Source organism: Xyrauchen texanus, chromosome 31, assembly GCF_025860055.1.
Source record: "Xyrauchen texanus isolate HMW12.3.18 chromosome 31, RBS_HiC_50CHRs, whole genome shotgun sequence".
In the NCBI taxonomy this organism is placed as follows: Eukaryota; Metazoa; Chordata; class Actinopteri; order Cypriniformes; family Catostomidae; genus Xyrauchen; species Xyrauchen texanus.
In genome coordinates this window covers 27,949,674-27,956,526 of record NC_068306.1, presented here as the reverse complement: position 1 = coordinate 27,956,526, position 6,853 = coordinate 27,949,674, and the positions used below count along the sequence as shown (strand labels likewise).

Sequence of the window (6,853 nt, the reverse complement as noted above, 5' to 3'; positions counted from 1 at the left end):
TACATTTAAATCAATTATAAAATAGCACAGACGAACACAAAAATGTGCTCAATGTTAACGGCCCCTCTGTGTAAGAATAGAACTCTTTAGAAAAGTTTAATCACACTTGCCTATTCTTTATTATTTGTTAATGCACATTTTAGATTTAAAAGTATAACATCACCAAAACTAAGAAGTAACATAAGTATGGAAATTGTGCAGTGACCAAAACAAATCAGAAACATCTTCTATTTGAACTTCTTCATGCCTTTCGTCTATTCCAGCTCTGCACACTCAACTTTCTCAATCAACTTCAGGTGCATCCTGGGATGCTTTTTAAACAATATTGAATGTTGGCTAATTTTCTGAATGAATAAATAAATAAATATAAAAAAAAAAAATAAAAAAAAGGTTTGTATAGACATCGTCATGGTTACTGTTGTAACCTCCATTCGCTGATGGAGGGAACAAGACATTGTGTCGATTGTAGTGACACAAGGGGTCTTCCTTGGGAGCCTCGCATACCTCTGAACTTGAGAAAAGGCCAATGTGAAATTGGCAGACAGAATTTGCATGTCCCGCCCCCAGACATACGAGTATAAAGGGAGTGGACGTGCGTCTATTTATTCAGCTTTTTACACTGAGGAGCCGAGAATAAGGTACGGCGCGTTACAGTGGTAGGAATAGTGTCATGGCAAGGGGGCAAAACAGGGAACGGAGGTTACAACAGTACCATGACGTTCCCCTTCTGTCTCACTCGACATTGTGTTGATTGTAGAGACACAAGGGGTCCTGTTTAAAAACGCCATGCACTAAACCATGTTACGTGAACTGCTGAGACAGGTGCCAGCAGGCTGTTGCGTGCTAGAAGCAGCTGTGTCAGCCGCACGTAAACCTCCCCAACGCCCCCAATTTAAGGTGTCATAAACCGCTCTTAGTTTCCCAGTACCCGCACAGGAACAGGCGACATGACAAGCATGGAGCAATCCCGGCAGCTGCAGCCGTTTCTCTCTCTATGTCTCTCGCATAGGATGTGAAGCGGTTGGGGCAATCTTAACGCTATAGATGCATCAGGGAAGGCGTCCTTTCCCGTTTCTATTCTTTCTGGAGGCAAAGACTCTGCGGAGACCACAACCTTCACACAACCTGCAGGGATGAAAGCACTGACTGAACTGCGCATCTCTGTGGGTCTTCAGATCTGGAAGAGCACCAATTTGTGAACAGACGCCATTTGAGGGTGTAAAGCTGCCTGATAGAGGGAGCTCTGGTTTGGTTGATCGTATCTACAACTGCAGGTGGCAGACTGCTTAAGTCTTCCATGTCCCATCCAGGGGCCAGAGGTGGAGGTTCCAGAGGTCTGGGCGCGGGTGCCAGAAGGTGCCCCGTCCCTGAGAAAGAAGGTCTTTCCTCAGGGGAATTTGCCAGTGAGGCGCTGTCGCGAGAAGCGTGAGATCCGAGAACCAGGTCCGAGTGGGCCAGTAAGGAGCCACTAAGGTGACCTGTTCCTCATCCTCCCTGATCTTGCCCAGCACCAGCGCAAGAAGTCTCACTGGGAGAAATGTGTACTTACACAGACCCGGGGCCAGCTGTGTGCCATGAGCGGCCTCCGTTAGGGAGTACCAGAGCAGGCAATAGGAGTTGTCCTGGGAGGCAAAGAGATCTTTCTGTGCCATGCCGAACCGGTACCAGATCAGCTTGACCACCTGGGGGGTGTCTCAACAGAGCATCTGCTGTCGTGTTGTAGTTGCCTGGGATGTGAGTGCCGTGAGTGATGATTCCAAAGGAGCAGATGGTGGGCGCGTTGTGACATATGATGAGAGCGCACGCTACCATGGTGATTTATGTGCATGGAGTTAGACTCAGTCTCAATGACAGCAAACTCGTTCGAGAGGCGAGCTGTCATTGAGACTGAGTCTAACTCCATGACGAGAAAAGAGATGCTCTGAACCGGGGTGAGCTTGCTCTTTTCCCAGTTGACTTGAAGCCCTAGACGGCTGAGGTGCCTTAGCACCTGGTCCCTGTGAGCGCATAGTAAGTCTCAAGTGTGAGCCAGGAGTGTGAGGCAGCTTTTATGACTGTCAGAAGTGGAGAGAAATCGACCGCATCCAGGAACTACACAGAGGGCGAAAGACATCTTTAAAAAGACACGTCCTGAAAAGGACGTTCAATGCCTGTATTGCTCTTTCCCAGATAGCAAAAAATGTCCGCACGGCTTCGTTTTGCCGCCGTCCCCAAGCTGTCGGCTATAGGTGCGTCTCACTGGCGGGGATGAAGCGTTTGCCGCCGAATTCGTCACGCCCATTTCCCAGATAGCAAAAAATGTCCGCACGGCTTCGTTTTGCCGCCGTCCCCAAGCTGTCGGCTATAGGTGCGTTCAGACGGCGGGCCGCCCGCTTCATTTTCTCTGGCAGTTGCCTCGCGGCAATCGACCGCGGCCGGCCGGCGGCAAGCCGCTTTGAAATACTGAGGACAGCTTAGACTCTCAAAATCGACCAGCCATGTTGGCTATTATTATTTTTGCTCCAAAGCCATTAGGGTTTATAACAGATTCTTGACTCTTGATTCCATGATAAGGTAAGGTTTAGGAAATGACATTTAAATTACTTTGAAACTCTGAAGCGATTATACAGTAATATATGTAAAATATATTGAATTATTTATACACAGGTGAAAATTGTTTACATTTATTTGATTGATGCACATTGAGACCAAAAAACCAAAAATAATTCCTTTTTGTAAAACTTACTTGGCAATAAATATCTTTCTGATTCTGATTAGGTTTTAAAATAGATATTTAATACAGGGTATGAACAATTTAGCAGAATAAATTGATGAAGTTAGACTTTTCACCAATGCCTGTATCAGTGAACAGTGAAAGACATCTGCAACATGGCCAAAATATCGGATAGCCTATACTTTAATTATTTTTTATTAATTTGCAACCATGGTGATATCTATCATAAACATGAAAATCCCTGTTTTGACGTGAAGGATAAACTCAATGAAAAGCGAAATTATCCTCTGGTTTCACAGTTGCGCAGAAATTTCGTTTATGTCTACATTTTTCCAATCTCGAATTTTTTTGTTATTTTACCTTTTACAGGTTTTGCAATTTGACCTGTACAAATGTTTAAGAAAGTGTTAAAGTCCCTGTAAAGGTAATACAAAAGATCTAAACACATTATAAATGTTAAAAATGTATTGCTAAAACACATGACAAAGACTGAACAGTGAAGTTCCGCTGTCGCCAAATCTGTTTCCGGTTTACTTGCGCGTCGCCCAAAATGTCTGTTTTTACTCGACGTCTCCAGAATCTTCCGAAAATACTGGCGTCAGCGATGTTCATCGCATTGTTGATGCCTGGTCCCCTGCTCCGACAAGCAAGAGGGACAAGGGCTTTAAACTCTACATATCGAGTTATCTGCACAACTACAAGGGTAAGTATTTTAATCTAATGTGGTGTGCCGGCAGATAGCGGCTAAGCTAGTTCACCACGTGTTCATTTTTAATGTAACGTTAGTATAGAAGCTTGTTTTTTCTTAGTTTTAAAGCAGACTGTTTGTTAATTTTTGTGATAATTGTGATATCAATTATATTAACTTGGTCTCCTCTCAGTTTCTAATAAAGATCAGGACATCGGTGAAGTCACTGTCAGGGCATTGTGTTACAGGTCCATGAGAAAATCAGATAAACCTCACATTTGAGTGTATGGTGAAGCTAGAATTAATAAGACCGCAGTTATAGGCTTGTTACTTTAATAGCCCGATGTTCCTGGGGACTCGGCTAAGGTTATTCATGATTAATGTAACTCAAATGAAAACAGTTACTGGTCCCCTCTGTGTAAAATGCGTTCTTATTCAAGTTTTCAACTCAGTCATTCGTTTAAGATGCAATTTTGTGTTATAAGTATTAGGCTATCATGATTATACAGTGAGCAAGCTATATAAATAAGTATTTAATATAATAAGTGTAGAGCAACAACCGAGGGTGTAAGGTAAAGGCTGAATATTGTAGATTTATTACAATATGTTGCATGTTTGAATTAAAATACCTGTGGATATGCAGGAGCACACACTCTACAAAGGCCTGACTGGAGATTTGCCTGATCTATCCGTCCTTCAGGTGAGTAGGGATATAACAATAGCACATTTCACTGTACAGTATGATATATCAACCAAAATCTGTATACCAGTATTTCATTTTCTTTTTCCTCCCTTTTACAAACAAATATTCTGCTTCAAAGAAAAAAAATGAAATTGATGTTATCATAAGGGTTCTTCATTATGAACTTGTATGCCATGCATAACATACTGTGGATAGAAATTACAGGGTATGATAATTGTGGTTATATTATATTACTATTATATTTAGTGTATTGCTAATCAATATATTGTTACTTCCCAGATGACAGCGGCTCGCTTCAAGAGCAGGTGAAGCAAGTTGGGACAATGTTGAAGACATTTGCTCGCACTGGGCAATCGGGTACAACTTGCAAACAACACCTGTGGTTGTTGGTTTAATTCCCACTGGGGCCACCTGTACATGTAGTAGACCTAGATATAAATGTCATAGTTTAGTATTTGAAGGTCCAGGACTGACTACTTTATTCTTTTATTCTGGGAACCCCTGTAGGTGCAGATCAAACCCTAATGCTGCGGCGTCTTGGGAGTTTGGCGATGTTGTGCGTAGCATGGACGACAAAATGCTATGCTGCAACGTTTCAGTGCCAATGTGTCTGTTGGAGAGTTATCCCTGACAGGGGATCTGTTACTCCCCTAGACACCCAGGAACATTTGGCGTTGCTTGACAACAGTTTGAGGCAGGATAAAGAGCTCCAGCAACGATTTGTAAGTGTGCCGATTTCGTTTATAACGGTATAGGGTAATCTAAAAAGTACAATTAAGATCGTACACTGCATATTCTACAGTCTGAATCCACAGCCTGTCACATTTTAAATTTATGAGAAGCTTCAGAGAAATGTAATTTGTAACATGTTTTTTTTGTATTTTCAGCTTCGGTTTTTGGCAATCAAATGTGGGAGGGACCTAAAGACAACTGTGTGGCGAATGCTTCAGAGTATCTTCTCTAATCATCTTTCCATCTATACAACCTGGACTGGTGTAGGGGATAAAGCATGTTTTAGAGACATGTTCCTGAAGACCACTGTTCAAAGTAAGTTGGATATTTTTTTTATATTTAAGTAGATGTGTATGACCTTATTCCATTCAAATGGAATGACAGATCTTTATTTTCTACAGGAGCCATCCGGAAGAACCCGGCAACACAGGATGCCACTGATGAGGCGATCCAGGTTAACGTTACGCGTTACCTGAAAGGAGCATCTGAACATGAAGGTGGAAAAGGCGCCGCACAGCTGAGAGGGACCCACAGCCGACCCCTTAAACCTAGGCTGACTACTGACACCCCAGCATCACTGACAACTGGAACCCTTTCTTTATCCTGCAGTCAGTAACATCAAGACCCCTAAAGAAGCCTGCTAAAAGTGTCAGACTACACTCACCCAATCCACACTGTTCACTGTGGACATTGCTCTTTTTTTTTTTTTTTTCTCGTGACCCTGCTTTGAGGGCAGCTCCTTGGATGAATATGGGATGGTTTGTCCTTTTATACAGGCGCACGAGGAATCACTGAAGATATGCCAATTTGCACTGCCTCATTCTGGGGGTCGGGAAAACCGGTGATTCTTAGCCCAGAAGTCCCCAACCTCTCCAGACATTCTGATTGGCTGTGTTCTCTACAGCCAGATTTTCTGCTGTTAATTATATTTATTCCCACTTGTTGTCATGTGTAAGTTGAATGTCAAAATGTATATTATACCTGCACATTCCTTGATACCAAAGATCTCAATTATTTCATATACAATTTGCTGCTTATTTCATTGTTACAGTGCTTAACTATTCTATTTTTAAATATAGCTTGTAAATCCTAGATTATACATCTAATACTTGATATTTGCACATTATCTGGTATCAAATATTCTACTTACCGTGACTTTAGTATTGGCTTATTTAATTCCGTCAGTGCTTAACAATTCTATTATAGTGTGTAAATCCTATTTCATACCTCTGATACTTGATATTGCACATTAACTAGTACCAAAAATTCTACTTTCATTCCATCACAGTGTTTAACTGTTATTCTATTGTTACATATAGCTTGTAAATCCTTGTGCCACAAGTCAGCATTGCAGTTATAATGGTATATTCTACTCCAGAGCTTTACTCTAAATTATTACCACTTAACCTATTGTTAGAAATGACTTGTAAATATGATGTTATACCTCAATTTATTTGGTATCCTGCACTTTCTTTGGTACCAAATATCCTCATTGCTTGTGTTTACTGGTAATTCTTTTCATCCCAGAGCTGACCTCTTTATATTATTAACAATTACTGTAAGTGTTACAATAGTGTTTTTAAAAAAAAAAGAAATTGGAAACCTGCATGTTCTTTTGTGTGTGTATATATAATGTTTGTATTTTTCTGTTATTTATATTTCAGTGATATGACATCTTGTTTCAATGACAGTTACTGTACTTTGAAATGTGGAATTGAAACGCCAAATGGAAATTTGTCTGGTTTGATCAATCATTATTCTTGATAAACTGCATGCTATATATATATATATATATATATATATATATATATACATACATATATATATATATGCATAGGCGGCAGATCGCTCGAAAAAAACGTTTGCCTCCGACGGTCCGCCTTCGATATAACGGCGGCGGAGCGGCGGCTGGCCAGCGGGCCGTCCGCGTATCGAAGGCGGTAGGAAGGCGGCTGCCAAAAGCGGCTGCCGCCGGCGGACCGCCGTCGAACGTGTTTGCGATATCGCCATTCTGCCG

The 6,853-nt window shown here is 41.6% G+C and overlaps 1 long non-coding RNA gene across 1 annotated transcript; it reads left to right on the top strand.

Moving 5' to 3' along the window:
• The first annotated feature begins 3,811 nt into the window (after window positions 1-3,811).
• LOC127624540 (uncharacterized) lies at window positions 3,812-4,636 on the top strand. The gene is made up of 3 exons (XR_007968190.1): window positions 3,812-4,101; window positions 4,384-4,461; window positions 4,612-4,636. It is a non-coding gene; the product is annotated as an uncharacterized LOC127624540 (long non-coding RNA).
• The last annotated feature ends 2,217 nt before the right edge of the window (window positions 4,637-6,853 follow it).